The sequence below is a fragment of the Trachypithecus francoisi genome, unplaced genomic scaffold (genome assembly GCF_009764315.1).
Source record: "Trachypithecus francoisi isolate TF-2019V2 unplaced genomic scaffold, Tfra_2.0 Lachesis_group6, whole genome shotgun sequence".
Taxonomy (NCBI): Eukaryota; Metazoa; Chordata; class Mammalia; order Primates; family Cercopithecidae; genus Trachypithecus; species Trachypithecus francoisi.
This window is the reverse complement of record NW_022681471.1, coordinates 70038147-70060477: the sequence shown is the minus strand read 5'-3', so window position 1 is coordinate 70060477 and position 22331 is coordinate 70038147. Positions and strand designations below refer to the sequence as shown.

Here is a 22331-nt window from a genome sequence, read left to right as displayed (position 1 = left end):
CCGTTACAGGCCCCAGTTTTCCAAAAGGATGTTGGGCATTTGCTTCCCATTGTGAAAGGAATGCGGACTCCTTACCTCTAACTAGAGTCAAGGCACCTGAGCATCGGTGTTTTCCATAATGTTCCCTGTTTAAAACATTTGTGGTTCGTCATTTGTAGCAGATGTATTTAAAGGGCGAGGCCTTAGGATTATGTTCAGCCGATGGTTTATGAGACTTTCCCTTGCCTTTGTTCAGGTTGACTGGTCTTATGTGAATCCTGGGGTACTCTAGCCCCCTCCCTTGGAGTTGAGACCATTCCATCTAGATCTGGGATTCACTCTGATCACCTGCAACGCCTTCTTTCCCCAATTCAACTTCCCTAGTTTATCGCTTCTACCCGCATTAGGGAAGGCTGGTAATGGCTCTCCTTGGGCACTGGGGCAGAACAGTGGCGAGAAACACGTCCACATAGCATCAGGCATGCATACTGTATACAAATAGGAGCAAGAAGGGAGAGGACTAGCGAGGTGCGCAGGTTATTTGAGAGGCTGGATGAGGAGGCGCGGCGCCGAGGGGCGGCGCTCAAGCTAACAGTATTTGAGAAGACCTGAGTTAAGGGGAAGGGCTCCAGTGGGTGGCGGAGAGAGGGAGGCACGCATGCGCAAGACGTGAATGGCGTAGGGGTTGGAGGTTTGGAAGGTCAGGAAGGGAAGGACTCGCAGGCATATTTACGAACGCAAAGTTGCTAGGAGTTGGTACCAGCAGTTGGGAGGTAGAGGTGGAGCTCATGCGTATTTGAGACAACATCTTGAAGGTTGGGGAGAACGGTAAGGAGGAAGCGGCGCGCATGCGTATTTCAGACGGAGTGCCGGGGAGGGCAGGCGCTCAGCGTTCGGGTAACTAAGGTTGCAAAATGGCGAGGGGGGAGGTAAGCTGTCTTTGCTTGGCCATCTTGGGCTAGCAGGCCCTGCAGAGAACTACCTTTTTAGCTGAGTGAAGGGATCAGTCAACCTGAGTTGGAGTTCTCCTATGCTGTGGCCAGATCCACTAGAAATTAACCCAGAATCTTAGCCTCTCACTGGCCTATCGGTAAGTGGGTTCAAAAATGAGGAGGCGATGATGACTCTGCAAAAGGTTGCGGCAGCTGGCGGTGCGTAGGAAATGCGTAAAAAGGGAGCACTTGGAGATAGGCCACATTTGGGCAGTACGCATTCGGAGGGCTCTCTCTGGCTTTCCGATCTTGGCTCTGAATACAGTCATCCCATCAGAGTAGCAAAACACTGTGGTTGTAGTGTGAGAATCTAATGTTAATGTTGGCCGAAAGCCCTTGATTCTCTCCCCTGAGAACATAGGCGTGAGGATTTGGATGTGTTTCCAAATGCTTGTTACTCTTTGCTGTAAAACTGGAATTTGGACCTATGGCTGCCTGGGACTCATACTGTCGTGGAGAAAGATAGAAAGATAGTTAATGGCAGTGGTGGTATGAAGGTGACCTGGGCTTTCACCCTTTCCTTTATTTTTTCTTCTGTAGAACTTTCAGCACGGTTTTGTCAAGGGGGAAGATTAGAGTTTCTATTTTAAAGGCAGATGTACTGTCATGACTCTCTGAAGACTTGCTGTTAATCGCTAAAACTAGTACGTTAGCACTTAGATACAGATACATAGTTAGAAAGGGCACAGGATTAAAAAGTGAAAAAAACATCTTTTTCCAATAATCCTAGCTATGATTTCATGATGGTCCTTTTCCTTCCCTGGGCCTATTTCTCTCGCTCACTTATTTATTTACTTTTAGACAGTCTTGCCCCGTCGCCTAGGCTGGAGTGCGGTGGCGCGATCTCAGCTCACTACAACCTCCGCCTCCCGGGTTCAAGCGATTCTGGTGCCTCAGCCTCCCAAGTATTAGCTGGGGTTACAGGTGCGCGCAACCACGCCCGGCTAATTTTTGTATTTTTAGTAGAGACGGGGTTTTGCCGTGTTGGTCAGGCTGGTCTCGAACTCCCGGCCTCAAGTGATCCGCCCGCCTCGGCCTCCCAAAGTGCTGGGATTACAAGCGTGAGCCACCACGCCCAGCCACTGGGCCTATTTCTGTATCTGTAATAATGATTAGATGTCAATAGCACTTACTACGTTTGAGGTTCTGGTCTGCGTGCTTTTACATAGGCCGTAACTCATTTGGTACTCTCGACCATCTTACGAAACAGCAGTACTGTTATTAAGTTTTTACAAATGAGAAATTTGAGGGACACGAGACTAATTTGTTCAAGGCTTTACAGCCAGTTGAATAGCTGAGACAGGGTTTTTATCCAGGTGGGATGGCTCCAGAAGCCTGTGCTCTTAAGCATTATGCTTTATTCCCTAAAAAGAGGAGGCGAATTTAAAGGAGCCTTCTTTTATGATTTCAAAATCTGTTTGTAACTAACCAAAGCCATTTGAGAAAGAAGACCTGTTTTCTGTTTCTGACTGTGCAGACTACAGGGTTACTTACCTAGGAGACAAAAGGTAAAGAATTGTTGATTTGGTGCCTACTGGGGTGGCTATCCTTAAATACCCTTGTCTTCTGTGCTTTTTGTTCTGCAGAGGGTCTAAAATGGCCGACTGCGGCAGGCTGGACACACCCTTCTTGTTTTGCCTGATTTTCTGTCTGCTCTAACGCTTTGAAACGTCTAACCAGTCATTTGCTGCAGTACATGTTTTTTTTTAACCCATTATTAATATTTCGCCGTGTTGATCCAAATATACAATAGTGATGGAAAGGTTATTGTCTTTTTTCTTGTAATAAAAGACTGAAAATACATTTGTTTCATTTTTATTATTTGCTTAGGATACATTCGTGGAAGTGGAGTTAGTACATCAAAGGGTATGAACATTTTAAACTCTCAGTGTCTATTGCCAAATTTCTTCCCAAAAAGGTTGTATCAATTTTTACTCATACAAGCACTGAATGTTGTTGTTTTTTAATTTTTAATGGATAAAAACCAGTATTAATTTTTCATTTGCTTATTAGTTTGGATTTTCTTCCTCCATATATATCTCAGCACTTTTCTTTCATGTAATGATAGTTCATATCTTATGTTGATTTATGCGTTGAAGTTTTAGTTTAGTGTTTATTATTATGTTTGAGTGTGTTCTGTAAATAAAGATTACTCAGACTTTTGTAATGTTATAAATACCTACTCCATGTTATTGTTTGCCTCTTAATTTTTGTCTTTAAATTTTTGGTTAGTAGAGATTTGAAATTATTTGGCAAATTTGTCTTCTATTTTGTGATTTTTCTTCTATTGTTTAAATTTGAATAGCTCCCTCAGTCTAGAAATTTGGTAAATTTTGTAACTTTGCCTGAGGATAACTATCAAGCATGGGAGAAAAACATCCATAATTTCACCACCCAGAGAGAACTATTGTTAATACATTTATTCACTTCATTCTCTGCATTTTTCTATGCAGTTGATAATATATGTGTACTATTTTATATTGTTTTGTTTTTAACATTATAACATGCGTATGTCCATGTTAAACATTCTTTGTAATTGTCAGTGTTTCATGATGTTCTGTTATATGGAAGTATTTTACAGATTTTCAGTATTTTAAATTATGTAATGAATATCTTTTCATTTGGTTTTTATTATTCATCTATTTTGGGTTGTTATCAAAGAGACTTCTAGAATTAGTTATTTGTCAAAAGATTTGAACATTATAAAGAATTGGCATAGTTACTTTTCAAAAAATAATGTCAGTTTTTGTACCCAGTCATTTAAGTACTTATAAAAAATGTTTTTGCTTTTTTTTTGCTGACTCCATATATAAATGAATGAATGGTATCTCTTCGTTTTTTTGTTTTGTTTTGTTTTTTTTGAGACAGGCTCTCCCCCTATTGCTCAGGCTGGAGTACAGTGGCGTGATCATGGCTCACTGAAGCCTCGACTTCCAGGACTCCAGAGATCCTCTCACCTCAGCCTCCTGAGTAGTGGGACTACAGGTGTGTGCCACCATGTCCAGCTAATTTTTAAATTTTTTTGTAGAGATGGGGTTTTGCCATGTTGCTCAGGCTTGTCTTGAACTCCTGGGCTCAAGTGCTTCTCCCATCCCGGCTTCCCAAAATGCTGGGATTACAGGGGTGAGCTACCATACCTGGCTGATGTCTTTGTTTTGTGATACAGTTCTTTTATTATTTGGTGAGGCTGGACTTTTAGATCTTAATTACTAGCTCTTATTTCCTTTTGTGAATTATTCAATTTGTGCCTGAATGTTATTTGTAAGTTGCAAATGTCATTTGTTGCAGATATGCTCCCAGTAATATTTGTTGCCATTGAGTCTGAAGAAATGTTTGGAGTTCCAAATATAATTGCTGTGTGGATACATGTCTGGTTCTTGGTAGCCATTTTGAGATAACATTTGTCTGACCTCTTATCTTATTTTTGTTTTTATTTTTAGAGTGGAGGTCTTGCCCAGGCTGGTCTCGAACTCCTGGGCTCAAGCGATCCTTCTGCCTCGACCTCCCAAAGTGCTGGGATTATAGGCATGAGCCACCTTGCCCGCCTTGTCTGACCTTTAAACAGAAATTCATTTCTTTTATCTAAAAGGAAAGCACTTTTGAGTACTGTGCAACAGTGGTGCTTCCTGGCTCTGGGCATGGGGAGAAGACAGGGCAACATTTTGTCCCTAATGAGAAACTAATTTAGACAAGAAACAAAACAGTGGTCTCTTCTCCCCATCCATTCAGGGACTGGTCTTATTTTAAATATTTCTGAGTGGCCTGAGGGAGGATATAGGCAGGTAGTGAAATGTCCACATTTATACATACTGTTAAATGCTTTGGGGATGTGAAATGCTAATAGGAACACACTAGCATGTGAGAAGGCACCAGGAGTGGGCTAATTGGCAGAAAGGAACAGTGTATAGGCAAGAGCACTGTAATAACTTTAGGGGAAAATAATACGTTAGGCTTATTAAATAACAGCCTCATAGAGACACTGGGTCCCAAAACAGTGATCTCAGTATAACTGTCAACAACTTGCTGATGTTTTCAGCCCTATTTGCTGGTCAGAGACAAAAAAAGCCATTAAAAATCTAGGTATTATTAAGAAAGGTATGAGACACAGAAAAATGCCATCCTATCTTTGTGTAAAACTGTCTGAACCAAATAACTATTACAGTGGTAATCTTACCTCAAGGAGTCTGTTACTATCACTCACACGATTTTGAAAAGGGAGTGGGCAGAGTGTGTTACCTCTCTGTTTCATTTTTCTTGTTTATAATACATAGGTGAATTAGATATTCTCAAAGGTCTTGGAGGGGTCTAATTCTGGTTTCCTGAAACTGAATGTTATTTCTAGTTTAGAGAATCTGTTTAATTATGTTTATTAAATAAACTATTCTGACATTCCTACTCTGATCTGTATATTATCTATTTTGTATTTAATAACATTCTAACTTTTTTTTTTCAGTGAAGGATGAGGATTATTGGATTTAGAAGTGCCAATGAGCTGTTAGTTATTGCTTTTTGCTATCTAGTTACACTGGGTTAATCCAGTTAGTTGTAAGCTCCCATTTTTCAGCATTTTGCTAGCTGTAGATATTAAACCAGGCTCATGTGGGTAGTAGGGTGGGGAGGTTAAGAGGAGTATATAAGCAAAAAGGAAAAAAAAAAAAACTCATGTTTTAGAAGAGGGGGTTGAGAAGTTCCTTTATTGGAAGTCTGTGCAAGGAAGTCCCATTTTACATCATGCCAGTGTCTAGTTCCCAATTCCATCTATGGCCAGGGGTTAGGGAAAGCCTGAATATTTGAAATAACCGAAAAGCATTTAACCTTTGATTTCTATAATTTGTTCCTCCCCTGTCTTGATGTTACAGCCAGCAGCAGCCTGGAGCAGCACCCCCTGGGAAGAAATTTTACATCGGCCATTATAATACAACCTGATAAGTGTTACAGCACTTACCAGATTGTATTGTAATTGTCTGTGTATATGCCTGTCTCTCTTCCTGTTATTAGTTAGACTGTGAGCTCCTTGAGGGCAAGGAAGGTGTCTTCATCTCCAGAGCCCAGCCTGGCACATTAGTAGGTCTCAGTAAATGTTTATTAGATGAATAAATGAGTGACTCATCAGCAAACATTTATTGTGTGCCTGCTAAAGTGAGCTCCACAGGCTCTGGACTGTCAACTATTTCTTCAAAAAGCATGTGGTCAGAAACTTGACATTTCTGTATATATCTTCCTAAGAGTTTCTCATGAGACAGTGCCATTTTTGTGTTTGGATTTCAGTCCTTGATATTTAGGGATGTTGCAACTGTTGCTATTGCTGACACTTGCTTTCTTGGTGGGACTTGAGTGATGACTGTTAGATTGGGGCCTCATCCTCAGGGCCCAGGTAATCATCCAAATAGTCCAAATAGTATTCTTAGATAGGACTTTGCATTTTCTCTTTCTTTCTTTCTTTCTTTCTTTCTTTCTTTCTTTCTTAGACAGGTTCTCACTCTGTTGCTCAGGCTGGAGTGCAATGGCGCGATCACGGGTCACTGCAGCCTCGAACTCCTAGGCTCAGGTGATCCTTCCACCTCAGCGTTCTGAGTTAGGACTACAGGTGTGCACCACCACCCCTGGCTAATGTTTGTATTTTTCATAGAGACGGGGTCTCGTTATGGTGCCCAGGCTGTTCTCGAACTCCTGGACTCAAGCGATCTACCTCCCTCAGCCTCCCAGAATGCTGGGATTACAGGTGTGAGCCACTGCACCCAACCAGACTCCATATTCTAAACCAAGAGTGGGCAAACTTTATTGCCAATGGGCTACCTGTTTTTGCAAATACAGTTCTATATTGGAACACAGCCACGTTCATTCACTGATGTTTTACCTGGGGCGGCTTTTGCGTCCCAATGGCACAGTTAAGTAGCTATTAGGGTGGTGCAAAAGTAGTTGCTGTTTTTGCCATTAAATATATTGGAGACATTGTGGCCCACAAAGCCTTTGTAGAAAAAGATTGCTGTGCCTACTCTGGATCATCACTCGACAGTGATGGTTTCATTCCTCATTCCATTCACCAGACCAGAGTTCATATTTATTTACTTCATTTGTCATTGCTTATGACAAGTCTTTTTCCTCTTTTACAGATAAACCAGCTAAGACATGTTTTAAAGTAGGAAATTAAAAGACCTCCCCCAGGGTCCTGCAGTCAGTCAGTTATACCCTGTCTTTCAACATCAAGCTTTGAACCTCTACTTTAGAAATACCTTTTATTGTATTCAAACTTGAAGCACATGGACATAGCATGCTTTGGTGCCTTCGCCCTTGCTCCCCTCCTTCCTACACAGTTCTTTGCAATGAGAATATGGGAAATAAGGACTTAATGTGGGATAAGGCAGAAAGGTAAGCTGAGGCAAATGTTTAGAGGGTCCTAACACTAATTTTTAAATGAAGAAGTGGGGTGTCTGAAATATTCATTTATTTAGACGTGTACAGGTAGTGAGCCTAGACTTGCAAGAGCTTAGAGCCCCTCTCCTTGTGCCTCCCCAACTTTACATGTACTATCTTGGTAACCTGCCTATGAATATATTTTGATTCATTTGACTTCATTAAAAAGTCAGAGAGCTCAAAGTCATATTGAGAAAGCTAAATTTAAAACAAAATGGAGGAAACATTGAATAGGCTTATCTTGTTGGATAGGATCATCCTAGGAATAAAATAAAATAGAAGGAAAAGTCTTACAGCCATATTGTTAAAGCTGCTTGCTGGATTTTTCCCAAAATTTTGTTGTGAAAGCTGTCAAACATACATACAGAAAAGTTGAAAGAATTGTATGGTGAAAAGCCATGTACCCAACACCTAGATTTTATAATTAACATTTCACTATACAGTCATGTGTTGCTTAAAGACAGGATGTGTTCTGAGTAATAGATCATTAAGTGATTTTGTTGTTGTGTGAACATCATAGGGGAGTGTACTTATACAAACCTAGATGGTATAGCTTACTACACACCTAGGCTATATGGTATAGCCTATTCCTCCTAGGCTACAAACCTGTACAGCATGTTGCTGTATTGAATACTGTAGGCATTTGGAACACAATGGTAAGTATTTGTATATCCAAACATATCTAACATAGAAAAGGTACAGTAAAAACATGGTGTTATTATCTTATGGGACCACCATTGTATATGCGCCTGTGACTGAAATGTTACTATAAGATTCAGGACTGTTTGCGTTATCACATTAACTCATCTTTGTTGAATAGGTTTTAAAAATCCGTCTGTCGTCCGTGTTAATGTCATCTGTATCTGACCCATCATGGTGCTGAAAAAGTTTGTTTTCATTCTTATTTGTGTCTTCTAAGTTGGCATGAATACCAGCACAGCACAACTATGTGTAAGCAGATCTGTGCAGGAATGAGAGTTTCAGGGAGAGAATCCACGTTGTTTCTGAAAGAAAATGGCTATAGCTCACTGTTGTTTACTGGAAATAGTAGGGGGAAGGAAAGATGGAAGTCCAAGTCCAGTGTCATATACTGCCTTGCACCTTACTCGCTTCTCTGCCTTTAGGGTAGATGGTTTTCTGAGCAGCTTCTGCTTGGTTCTTTCCTTTAAGGCTTGCTAGAGGAGAAACAACAATGTCATATTGAAATGCCAATGAGGCAATATTTAGCATTAGAATAACTCCTTGGAATTCTAGTAAATGGATTTTTAATTTGGGCTACTGTCTAATAGTATTCTTTGAGCCTTTTCTGTTAGCAACAGCTGCAGTTTCAGTTAGGAAGCACCATGAAATTTTGTTTATCTTATCCATGGACATGATAATGGTCAATGTTACCTGTTTGTGTCTATCTCCTTTGATTTAAACTCAAGGGTAGAGACCGTGTTTTACTGATCTTTGCACATCTCTTACACTGTAAGGTTTGTATTCATTTATAGGGATATACCCCCAAATATATGTTTAACATTATTAAAAAAAAATTTAGATACGGGCATATTCATGGTGTTCATAACAGTAAATAATGGAAAAACTTACCTAGTCATGAATAGGAACTTGGTTAAATACATTTTGGTGTATTCATGTAATGGCACAACATAGCCATTAAAAATATTGAAGATAATATTTGACTTGGAAAGATGTATAGAGCATATTAATTGAAAAAGGGCTAAAGAGAAACAGTATAGTTTCATCTAATCATTGTAAAATAAGAATTCATGTTTGTGCATGTACATGAAAGTGTTGGAAGAATGTACCCCAAGTGTTAAACTTTTCTGGGATTCTGGCTGATTTTTTTTTTTTTTTTTTTTGAGATGGAGTCTCGCTCTGTTGCCAGGCTGGAGTGCAGTGGCATGATTGTGGCTCACTGCAACCTCTGACTCCCTGGTTCAAGCGATTCTCTTGCCTCAGCCTCCCGAGTGGGATTACAGGCATGCGCCACCACGTCCAGCTAATTTTTGTATTTTTAGTAGAGACAGGGTTTCACCATGTTGGCCAGGATGGTCTCCATCTCCTGACCTCGTGATCCGCCGGCTTCGGCCCCCCAAACTGCTGGGATTACAGGAGTGAGCCACTGCACCCGGCCTGTGGCTGATTTTTACATTCTTTGCCTCATATAGTTCTGGAATTTTTTTTTTTTTTTTGCAGTGTTCATCTATGACTATCAAAGTTAGAGACACATTGAAACTATTTCCATTTTGAAACTGTTGACCTGAACAGAAGTGGAATAAGTAGGGGTGGTGAGGGGTTCTGGAAACTGGAGAAATTTAGTTCGGAAAAGAGCTGGGTGGGGTGCGGGAAGGGAATGGTGGAAATAAGATCGCTGTCTTCAGAGGAAGGCACTAACTACCACCTACCCCTCGATTCCTGGCTCCTTAGTGCAGGCATTTTCTGGATCAGTGTTTACACCTACCATTTATTTCCCAATTAGGCCCTCTACACATTCCTTTTCTACCCTTGTCCCTCTGGGCTTTAAAGCTACAATAATTGCTAGTGGCAGCAGCTGCTTATGAATATGCAAGTCTTGCTCTAGTAAATGGTGGCCTTAGTTGCTCCAATAAAGAGGTGGCTCAAACCTATCAAGGCTCCTTCCTGCTTCCCCCTCTCCTCTCAGCTAGGCAGCACCAGTCTTCCCTATCTATGGTGGGAGAACTTTCTGCGTGGGTCTCATGGTCACTAGTAGATTAGAGGACAGATTCTTTCTGGCTGGTGGTAGGTAAAACAGTTAAAAATGAGTCCTGGGTAACTGCTCCTTGGGTCTTCCAGGGGTTTGAGTTGAGGGTTGCCCACATCTCACTGAGTAATGGGAAACTTAGCAGTATTGACTTGTGCTGCCAGCATATAATGATAACAGTAACCTGGGCTTTGGGCCATTGCTGAATTGCCAGATTTCTGGGTTATTTTTCATGCTAAGCAGCTAGGGACTGAGAAGCTTACAGGCAATAGGCTGCTCCTTAGAAAGGACCCCTTGGCCAGGCAGGGTGGCTCATGCCTGTAATCCCAGCACTTTGGGAAGCTGAGGTGGGTGGATCACCTGAGGTCAGGAGTTTGAGACCGGCCTGGCCAAGATGGTAAAACCCCATCTACTAAAAACACAAAAATTAGCCAGGCGCAGTGGTGGGCGCCTGTAATCCCAGCTACTCGGCAGGCTGAGGCAGGAGAATCACTTGAACCTGGGAGGCGGAGGTTGCAGTGCTTGAACCCAGGAGGCAGAGGTTGCAGTGACCAGGATCACACCACTGCACTGTAGCCTGGGCGACAGAGCAAGACTCTGTTTCAAAAAAAGAAAGAATGAAAGGACTCCTTGATGGTCTTTGGCTTGTGTCTCATGACTCAGAGCCTGTTACTCCAGTGGTTGATTCTTGGAGGTAGGGGCATAGCCACTGGTCTGCCTAGCTTTTGTGGTCCTATTGATAGCCCAGACAGCTGGGTGAGGGAGCAGATAATGTTCAATTCCTTTTCACTTAAGGTAAGGTGAGTGGTGGTGGGAGTTGAGATTGTAAATGATAGGGTCTTGGTCCAAGAGCCCAGAGTTTTGTAACCTTTTCCTATCAGTGTGAAAACCAGATGCCATATGATGACTAGATGAAGGTTTCATTCACCTTTTGCAGGCTGTTTTGGTCAGGACTAAAGAATGTAGGTTCATTAACTGCCAGACACAGAAGGGCCACTAAGGGGTCAAGTTTACCCCCTTATTCACAGCGATATTGAAGTCTAAAGAGGGGAAGAACTTGCAGGAAACTGCGAAGATAAGCATTAGAGTTCACATCTGGGTACTAACACTTTGGTGTAGTCATTGGTACCTCTGTACCCAGGTTCTCTCATTTAAAATAAAGGCAGGAATCTTTACTAATAATTGTAGACCTTGCAACTGCCTTTGCCAGATAATATAATTGTGATGCTAAGTGTGAATGCTTAGCAAGAGTAAAATCTGAGATCCATGGTGTGACTGGCTGGATAACTTGACTAAGGTGGTAAAAATAAAATTAAAGCTAGATCTCAAACCTTGACTGTTCCATCTTACGTTTATTTCTTTCTTCTCCCTGTCCTATAGGTGATGCCACATGCAATCAGAAACTATGCCACTGGTGAAGAGGTATATTGAGCCCTGCCTGGTTAACCTCCAGTGAGGTTATTAGAGAATTGGGAGAGGCTCAAATGAGCATCCTGCACCTAGTTATCAAACCATTGTGAAGTCTTGGTAAGTGGCCAGTGGCTTTGGTGGGCTTGCTCAGTTAGTGGGATGGGGTAGGGTAAGGGTGCTTAATAGGCACTAAGCAATTACTGTATATTTTCACATTATGATATGAAAAAAAGTCTTAAAATATTCAGGTTGTACTACAGAATAAAGAATCTAACCTCTTTTTTCCCTATCGTCCCATTTTTACAGATGGGAGAATTAGAAATTGCCCAAGATTATATGAGGCCACAGTAGATGGAACAAATTGCCCAAGATTATAGCTGGTTGGCATAGAAAATGGATTTGAGTCCAAGCCAGTACTGTGCCTTCTACTCAGTGCTTCATCTAGGTTCTATCAAATCCAGGGAAGCCATGTGAGACAGAAATGTTTTTATTTCACAGTAAAAGATTTTTTTTTTCTTTTTTTTTTAAAATAGAGATGGGGGTCTCACTATGTTGCCCAGGCTGGTCTTGAACTCCTGGACTCAAGTGATCTACACACCTTGGACTCATTTCACACTAAAAGATTTCTGTAATCACTCCTGAGATTTTACTCCTCTGATGTTGGAAATTTCCATGGTGTGAAGTTTTATTATACATAAAATCACCTGGGGTGCTTGTTAAACATGCAGATTTCTGGATGGCCAGAAAACATCTCATTGGTCAAGAGCAACATTAAGATCTGCCTGTTATCATACTGATGCTTCCTGCCTAGCAAGTTCATCAGAGAAGAGGATGAATTACGGTTGCCATGGATGTCCTTGTGAGGCAGTTGGGAAGCCTTGGTAAGTTGGCAGTGGCTTGGGGTTCCCCAGTTGGTGGTAGAAAAGAGAAGGGAAATAGGTCATGATCTCGCCCTTTCTAACTTTCTAGCTTTGTTAAGTAGTTACTAAATGCCAGAGACTGTTGCAGATGTTAACAAAGTCTTGCCATGGAACTTTCATTCTTGTGAAGTTAGACAAAGGGATAAGTAACCAGTAAATGTATAATGTATCATAAGTGTTATATCAATTGTTTTTTCCCATTATGATGTAAAAAATTGCACTTAAAAATGATTAGGTTAAACTACGCAACATCTTGTGTTTTTCTCCCTTCTTCGCATTCTACCTTTTAATACCTGCCACAGTTGCTCAATGCGATGGAGGCTGACCAAGCTGAGTGTCAGGAAGGTCATAGATGATGCAAACCGTCTTTTTTCTTTTTGTTACTTCTCACTAGGCTGGATTGTGAAGGATATTTGAAAAGTATTTTAGAGTCCACCAGATCCTCCATGTGAATGACCATGCAGCAAAAGAAGGAGGGTCCTGTCAGTGATTAAGGTAACATAGTGATTAAGGTAAGTAGGGGAAGAGAGGCTTACTTTGCCCTGATTCTTGTCAGGGAGGCTCTTAGAACTGCCATTTCCAGAGCATAAGTGACAGGCCAGCACTTTCAAAGCCTGCAACTTATTCTATAATATATCCTTCTTAAAACAATTCATGTAGATTATATGCTTATCCAGTCTGTGATCACTCCTGCAGAAGATCAGAAGAACTGAAATATGGGTGACATAGGCTCTTGCTTTTGTAAATATTTTGTTGAAACACAGTTGTGTTCATTCATTATTGTTGATGGCAGCTTTCATGCTACAGCAGAGATGAGTAGTTGGGAGAGAAACCATATGGACCATGGAGTTTGAAATATTACTGTCTGGCCCTTCACAGAAAGTTTGCCAATTCCTGGCATAGGTTAAAAAAATGTACTATGTCTACAAATCCTCCTCTCCCCATTTTCCTTTCAATGGGACTTGCATTTACAGTTGATCCTAGAACATATGGAATCTCATAGTAATCATCTTGCTTCTGAATTTCTTCCCACTCAAATTAAGCTCACCTAGAAAGCACATTCACAAATTGGGCTACATATACAGAAGGAACTATGTTTTATATGCCTCATCGTAGTCAACTCATTTATCCTATATGTATGGTTCCCCCATTTTTTCCTTCTTTTCAGGGGTGACTTTTAACTTGAGCCATTCATGAGTATCCAAAAAGTTACAACTTATGTTTTCTAATTAAGACTTTGTCCTTATTTTAGTATACTTACCCTCTCTGGCTTTTTTGCATATTTCTGCAGATGTCTTGACCTTTCTGGGGAATAAGCCCCTTTAGAAGATTAATTTTCTGTAGTTCTCTATTGAGGAAATACATGACATTTAGCTTTTTAATAATTTGATGCCATTCATTGAGCACCTACTGTGTGCTTTATGTACCCTGTCTCATTGAATTTTTACAGAAAACTGGAAGAGTTAGTTTTGTGTATTACTACCTCCATCTCAAAGATGAGTCTTGGAAAGTTTAAGTAACTTTAGGTTACATTGTAATCAGTGGCAGAACTGGGACTTAAGAACATAATTCATGTTTGCATTTTCTTTTCTTTCTCTATCTTTTTTTTAAAATTTTTTTAAAAGAGATAACATCTCACTCACTATGTTGCCCAGGCCTGGTCTTGAACTCCTGGGCTCAAGCAATTCTCCCACTTCCGCCTGCCAAAGTGTTAGGATTATAGGCATGAGCCCTCATGCCCACCCCTTGCGTTTTCTATTTAAGTGGTCTTGAAGTTTTTTTTTCCCCCTTTTTAAATCTTGTAATTTGGCCTTTAGTAATAAGCATAGAATAGCAAAGTGTAATACCTGAACTGGGGAAAAAGTCCTTGAATTCTTTAGGAAAGACTTAGTTGATGGGTACAAAGTGAAATGCTCACTGGAACCGGGAATCAGAATCCAGTTCTGCTCACCTATCCCTACATACCCTTCTTCACTCTGCCCTGGCGTATCATGGTTGATGTACATATCAATGATCATCTCTTCTATAATCCCACTTAACAACTTAGAAGTGAATTGGTAATACTCTTCTGGCTTAAAACTCTTCTTCTCTGGGCAGGTGTGGTGGCTCCTACATTATCCCAGCACTTTGGGAGGCTGAGGTGGGAGGATTGCGTGAGCCCAGGAGTTTGAGACCAGCCTGGGTAACATAGCAAGACCCTGTCTCTACAAAAAAATTAAAAAGTAGCTGAGCATGGTGGTGTTCACGCCTGTAATCCCAGCATTTGGGGAGGCTGAGGTGGGTGGATCACGAAGTCAGGAGATCAAGACCATCCTGGCCAACATGGTGAAACCTCATCTGTACTAAAACTACAAAAATTAGCCGGGCATGGTAGCAGGCACCTGTAGTCCCAGCTATGGGAGGCTGAGGCAGGACAATCATGTGAACCTGGGAGACGGAGGTTGCAGTGAGCTGAGATTGCACCACTGTACTCCAGCCTGGTGACAGAGCAAGACTCCGTCTCAAAAAAAAAAAAAAAAAAAACATCCAGATGTCCTGTTACTGGAAGGGCATCATAGTTTATCCTGCACCTGACACTAATATACCTACTCTGGGAATTCTTCTACCTACAACTATTTATTTATCTGATCCCATCAGGTATTAAAGTTCTAAAAGTTAACAGAATTCTTAAAGGTTCCCAATCCCTCCCAGAAACCCCATCATCTCAAAGTCACTAGCTATTAAAAGAAGCAAAAAAAAAAAAAAGGTGGCTCCTGACCTAGTCTCTTGAGTGTGAAGACCTATTTACTATATAAAGCTGTCACCTGCCTTGAAAAGATTAAGACAGCAAGAAGTTCTTAGAGAGTGGGTATGTGACTGGCCTCAGATAAGGAGAAATTGTTGAGAAGAAGGAGTTGCGTTTTTTTATCTTTTTTTGTTTCTTGTTTTTGAGACAGGGTCTCACTCTATCTCCCAGGCTGGAGTGCAATGCTGCGATCACAGCTCACTGCAGCCTCAACCTCCCAGACTCAATAATCCTCCCTCCGCAGCCTCCCAAGTAGCTAGGACTACAGGATGCACCACCATGCCTATTGTTTCTATAGCAGGGTCTTATAATATGGCAGACACAGTGGCCTCCCACAGAGAAATGAGTCATAAAAGGGCCCTGTAAAAGCAAGGATGGCTCATTGTTTTAAGACAGCCAAATGTATGGCACTTGGAGAATTTCAAAGAGTAGAAGGCCTTCTTGATTGCACTCCCCTTTAACAGGCTTGCCTCTTATGGGGCTATGTGTAGCATTGAAATGGTTCACAAGTGAAAATGGTTATGCGTAGTGTGTCAGCCCCACCCTAAGCTCCCAGAGCCTCCATTCTGAGTACAAAGGTCAGTTTTCTTCTCGGAACAGGCCAAGGATGATGGGGTTTTCATTTATCTCCTGATCCATGGCAAAGCATTCCTAAACTAGGCACTGGAAGTCTTGGTAACTGGAAAGAGACATTCACCAAGATGAGGAAGGCCAAAGCCAAGTGCCTTATATAGTCCCTAGAAAGCATTCCATTTTATGGAGCAATTTTTGGTCTCTCTCTCTCTCTTTTTTTTTTTTTTTTTGTGAGACAGTGACTCAGGCTGGAGTGCAATGATACAGTCACTGCTCATTGCAGCCTCAACTTCCTGTGCTCAGGTGATCCTCTCACTTCAACTTCCCGAGTAGTTGGGACTACAAGCATGCGCCACCATGCCCAGCTAATTTTTCATATTTTTTGTAGAGACGGGGTTTTGCCATGTTGCCCAGGCTGGTCGCAAACTTCTGGACTCAAGCAATCCACCTACCTTTGCCTCCCAAAGTCCTGGATTACAGGTATAAGCCACCGTGCCCAGCTCTGGTCTCCTTTCTTAATCTGTTGAATAAGCAAGATTTTTTATCTGAACCCTCCTTTTACTCTTCTTTCTGTTCTTCCATGATCACTTTGTCCATCTTCCTCTTTGTCATAGGCATGTCCTGTTTCTAATTCCCTTTCTCTTTTCTTTGGTAGGATAGCCTTCAAGACTGCATTACACTCCCCAACTTAAAATCTTTTGATAGCCCAGGCAGCTTGGTTATCCCCAACTTAAAGTCTTTTTATTGTAGCTGTATGGCATTTATCTAGGGCATGGGGTACACACAGTAGGTTTCTCTTCTTTTTTAACGTATTTATTATGTTTATGCATGTAAAGAGTTTATTGTTGGCCAGGTGTGGTGGCTCATGCCTGTAATCCCAGCACTTTGGGAGGCGAGGCAGGAGGTCAGGAGTTTGAGAGCAGCCTGGTCAACATGATGAAACCCCGTCTCTACTAAAAATACAAAAATTAGTGGGACAGGGTGGCTCATGCCTGTAATTGCAGCTACTCGGGAGGCTGAAGCAGGAGAATCACTTGAGCCCAGGAGGTGGAGGTTACATGAGCTGAGATCGTGCCATTGCACTCCAGCCTGGGTGACAGAGGGAAACTCTGTCTCAAAATCAACAACAACAAAAAGAAGTTTAAAAATTGGAAACCACTAAAAAGTAGTATTAAGAGGAAAATAAAAATTACTCATAATCCCAGAATGCAGTCATGTGCTATTTTTAGTCTTATTTTATTCAGCCATTTTTCTCTTTACACAAACATTTTTTTTTTGTTTTTCTTGTTTTTTTTTTTTTTTTTTGAGATGGAGTGTCACCCTGTTGCCTGAGCTGGAGTGCAGTGGCACGATCTCGGCTCACTGCAACCTCTGCCTCCTGAGTTCAAGCAATTCTGCCTCAGCTTCCTGAGTAGCTGGGACTACAGGTGCCCGCCATTATACTCAGCTAATTTTTTGTATTTTTAGTAGAGATGGGGTTTCACCATGTTCGCCAGGTAGTCTCGAACTCCTGACTTCATGATTCGCCCACCTCGGCCACCTAAAGTGGTGGGATTACGGGCATGAGCCACTGTGCCGGCCTACAGGTTTTAAAATTTATTATTATCTAAATATTCATTTTAAATATTAATTTGAGTGTACTTCTTTGATTATTTTCTTTAGAGAAATTTCTGATTTCAGAATCAAGTTTATTAGCTTTCACTGTGTACATTAGCACCATTAAAACTAGCTAGACCCAAGAAGCAGTATTGAATGGGTACCCCTTCTTTACTTTCCTTTGATTCACTCTACTCTGGCGCTCACAGCTAAGTAAGTATGTACAGCAATGACCTGTCATTTGGTCTATTATCTTTTGTGCTCTGAAATGTCTTTGTTTTTTCATCTGCTCTCAATACCTCTATGCTCTGACCCTTTGTATATAAGGGTAACCATATTTGTTCTTTCCTGCGAAATAATAATTCTTTTCCTTCCATTCAGAGTAGCTGCCTGACTCATACAATGAATAAAGTCACATAGACTTAAAAGAGTAGAGATGGAGGTCGGATGTGGTGGCTCGTGCCTGTAATCCCAACACTTTGGAAGGCTGAGGTGGGAGGATCGCTTGAGCTTGAGCACAGGAGTTTGAGATCAGTCTGGGCAACGTAGCGAGACCTCATCTCTGCCGAAAAATAAAAATTAGCTGGGTGTGGTGGTGCATGGCTGTAGTCCCATGTAGTCCCAGGTACTTGGGAGGCTGAGGCAGGAGGTCATACATACTTTTTGTTGTTACTGCTTCATCATTGGTTCTGATCACTCAGTGTTCTTTCCTTTACACCACATCATAATACAGTATTCTGACTTGGCAATTAGCTCATTTTATTACGAATAGTCTTTAATTAATTTGGTAAATTACTATGAATGAACATTTCATTCATTCTGCTAGGTGTAGGTTTTGCCAGCTGTTCCATTAAGGGACACTCTATGGCATGGGTTGGCAAACTTTTTCTGTAAAGGGCTAGGTAGTCTCTCTATTCAACTCTGCTGTTGTAGCATGAAAATGTCCATAGACAATATGGATACAAATGAGCATGATTGTGTTCTGGTAAAACTTGATTTACAAAAACAGGTAGTAGGTTGGATTTGGCCCAGGGGCCATAGCATGCTGACCCCTGCTCTACAGTATACATACACAAAGACTTTCAAACAGAAGATGTATACAATAAAACAACCATTCAGAGTTATTTGATTTACAGTGTATATAATAAAAATAATACAGCTGTATTTGAGTCAGCACTGAAAAGTCTCTTGTGATCTGTGTCTTACGTGCATGATTTGCAGAATATTCATACAAATTCCATGAATATTCTTCATGGACCATGTTATTACCATTCCTTAGGGGAATCTCTTCCTCGTCATGGGTCTTTCTTTGTATGGCTTAGAAGTGATGTTGTCTTTATATTGTGTTATTTGTTCTTAACTTTACATTACCAGCTCTGGTGTGCTTACCTTTTTCACCAACGTGTTTTCTACCCTACTTACCTCATAAGTGAATCTAATACGGAGGTTACCTTGGATATAATCATTATCTTAACAGGCAAGATAGTGGGCTGTGCTATTTCAAACCCTAAATTTGGCTTTCAGGATTATGAAGTATTAATTCTTCCACTGATATCTCAAAAGGTGATTTGGACAAAGGAACAGGTATCTCAGGTAAGCAATTGTTGAATATGAAAGTAAATATTCTTCTTTGACTATTTGTTGTATTTGTTTTGTTTAATAGCTTTCCTAATAATGAACCAACTTTGCATTTCTGGAAGAAGATTCATACTTTTCTTTTTTTATTTTTATTTTTTGAGACGGAGTCTAGCTCTGTCGCCCAGGCTGGAGTGTAGTGGTACGATCTCAGCCCGCTGCAGCCTCTGCCTCCTGGGTTCAAGCAATTCTCCTGCCTCAGCCTCCTGAGTGGCTGGGATTACAGGTGTGCATCACCATGCCCAGCCAATTTTTGATATATTTTTTAGTAGAGATGGGGTTTCACCATGCTGGCCAGGCTGGTCTCGAACTCCTGACGTCGTGATCTGCCCACCTCAGCCTCCCAAAGTGTTGGGATTACAGGCATGAGCCACCATGCCCAGCAGCCAGATTCATACTTTTCAAGAATTTTGAATTATGTTTGCTAAATTGATATTTCAATTTTTATTTTCTATTTATTATTTTTTTCCTTTTTTTTTTTTTTTTTTTTTTTGAGACAGAGCCTCACTCTGTTGTCCAGGCTGGAGTGTGGTGGTGCAATCATGACTCACTGCAGCCTTGACCTCCCTGGCTGAAGGGATCCTCCTACCTCTCAGCCTCCTGAGTAGCTGGGACTATAGGTGTGCACCACCACCCCCAGATAATTTTTGTGTTTTTCGTAGAGACGGGGTTTCTCCATGTTGCCTAGGCTGGTCTTAAACTCCTGGGCTCAAGCTGTTTGCCCACCTTAGCCTTCCAAAGTGTTGGGATTACAGGGTGAGCTACCATGCCCGGCCTTTTTCTATGTTCAAAAGTGAGTTGTTTTGCGGGGGATCGCAGTCTTTTTCAATTGTTGATGTTAGGATCATTAATGAAATCTTTTGTTGCCTACTGTTTTAAACTGAACCAATCTCAGATATATCCCATGCCATTAAATATACTTCAATAACATCTTTTAAAAATTGGCACATAATACACCGCTGCATGAATGTAAAAATTTAACTTGTATCCGATATTTGGAATCTTGTTTTAATTACTGCTCTTTTAATTGTGTATAAATAGTGGTACAGTGAATATCTCTATAGATAAATTTTTGTACATATGTGTGTTTATTTTCTGAGGTTGGATAAAATATATAGTCCTTCTAGTAGTGTATAAGAATGCCTTTTTTTTTTTTTTTTTTTTTACTTTTTCACCAGTACACTATATTAAGGTTTCAGAAGAATTTGCCAGTTGTAAAGGTGAAAAATGGCCTCTGATATTTTAATTTGTATTTCTTTGATTCCTAACAAGATAGAACAGATAAAAATCTTGGGTCTTTATTTTTGAGTTTATTTTTCACACTTAGTTTTAATCTATCGTATGTTGCAGATATTTCCCCCAGTTTGGCCTATAAATTATTAATTTGTATGTAGCTCAAATATCTTTTTCTTTATGGTTTATTCTCCACTTGCATTTTATAATAGGAAGATAAATATATTTTTTATAGTTCATAATTCCTTTATACTTTTTATTGTTTTTTTTAATACAAATCTTTCCCATTGGGAACCTCTTTGGTGTGTGGTATGTAACTAATTTTTCTAAATGTTCAGCACATTCAGGGTTTGGGGGCTTATAGTAAGGGTACTTGTGGAGCTCTCAACAGTAGGACTTTCAAAATCTTTTCTCCAGTGCTCTGCTTTTAACATGACTTAAATATTCTCTCAGACTGTTTCAGTTTTTCTGCCATTGGCTTATGCTATCTTCTATGAGGGGAGTTAGCAAACTTTTTCTGTAAAAGGCCCAGTGGTAAATATTTTAGGTTTTCTGGGCCATATGGTTTCTGCTCTTGTAGCATGAAAACAGTCATAGACAATACATAAATGAATGAGTATGGCTGTGTTCCAACAAAACTAGTTACAGAAAAAGGTAGTGGGCTGGATTTGGTTTGTTGGCTGTAGTTTGCCAATACCTGCTTTATGATACTGTACTCTTACAACTTCTGCTCACCTAGTTTCTGCTTAGTCATAGTGGGCTTCCTCATATTTATGCCTCTGATTTTCCCTTAGAATCCTTTTTCACCTCTGGTCTTTGCTACTGATTACCTGTTTACATATTTCACAATTTTAAGTTTCTGAGAGCACAGGCGGTAGCTAATTAGACGCTTTGCATGTCTCCACTATCGTGTACTTTGCTTGGCTGTCTACCCTGTTGCTTCAGTATAACCGATTCCAAATAGCTGCATTCCTTTTGAGGGTCTCTTCCTTGCAATCCAGATTTCATTGCAGGAAATGGGGTCATTTGGATCATTTTAAAGAAGTTTATGGAATTCGACTAGTGTGGTATCATTAATGTGATTAAGCTCTTCTCTCCTTGTGCACATCATCTTGGTCCTACTACAGATTGGTTTCCTCATTCTCTGTCTTTCTCTAACCTCCTGGTTACTGAATACTTAGATTTTGTTTCTCATTCATAACTTGAGCTTTTGCAACTACTATAGGTGTGACCTTCCTTCTACACTATCTTTCTCTCTACAGACTATCGTCTTTAGCTCTTGCTACTCTCCATGTTGCCAAGTTGTCATTAAATTGAGAATCTGATTCCCTGTGGGTTGTTAAGTTTCCTGAGACCGCAGGGATAGTAGTTGCTATTTGGCAGGTCTAAGACATTTCCCCCTATTGATTACTATGTGCAAATGTATCTCTTTCCCTACTTATAATGCAAAATTGCTTTAGCCTAACACAGTCCAGCTACTATAAGTGTATCCAGAATCAAGCTCTAAAACTAGAATGCAACTCAGTCATGTAGCATCCAGAGGTACCTGACCATTTTTGGAACTTGACAGTCTCACAGTTAACTCTGAATCTTACTCTCCTTATATCCTAATGCTATTTTATATGCCTGTTAAGTTGTATCAGATCTACATTCTGATCTATAGTTTGGAGATTATAATTTTCTAAGCAACCCTCTGTGAGGTCACAAATACTTTTTGTTTGTTACTGGTTATAGGCATTATTGATTCTCATCATTCAGTATTCTTTCCCTTTTCCCTTACACCAGATGATAATATAGTATTCTCTCTCTCTCTCTCTTTTTTTTTTTTTTTTTGGAAACAGGGTCTTGCTTTGTCACCCAGGCTGGAGTGCCATGGTGCAACCTTGGCTCACTGCAACCTCCGCCTCCTGGCTCAAGCGATTCTCTCACCTCAGCCTCCCACGTAGCTAGGAATACAGGCATGCACCACCATGCCCAGCTCATTTTTGTATTTTTTGTGGAGATGGGGTTTCACTGTGTTGCCCAGGCTGGTCTCAAACTCCTGAGCTCAAAGCAGTCTGCCTGCCTCA

At 40.7% G+C, this 22331-nt stretch overlaps 1 long non-coding RNA gene across 5 annotated transcripts in view; it reads left to right on the top strand.

Annotated features, from left to right (window-relative positions):
• Positions 1–604: 604 nt before the first annotated feature.
• LOC117078279 overlaps positions 605–22331 on the top strand; it is an 86342-nt gene continuing 64615 nt past the window's right edge. Inside the window, exons 1-5 of one of the 5 annotated variants that reach the window (XR_004434966.1) lie at positions 605–807; positions 11491–11637; positions 12249–12401; positions 12835–12935; positions 18919–18987. This is a non-coding gene — a long non-coding RNA (uncharacterized LOC117078279). Of the gene's footprint in view, positions 1070–3899; positions 3957–11490; positions 11638–12248; positions 12402–12834; positions 12953–18918; positions 18988–22331 lie in introns of those variants that run through there. The other 4 variants (XR_004434965.1, XR_004434964.1, XR_004434963.1 and 1 more) reach the window with 4 other exon arrangements.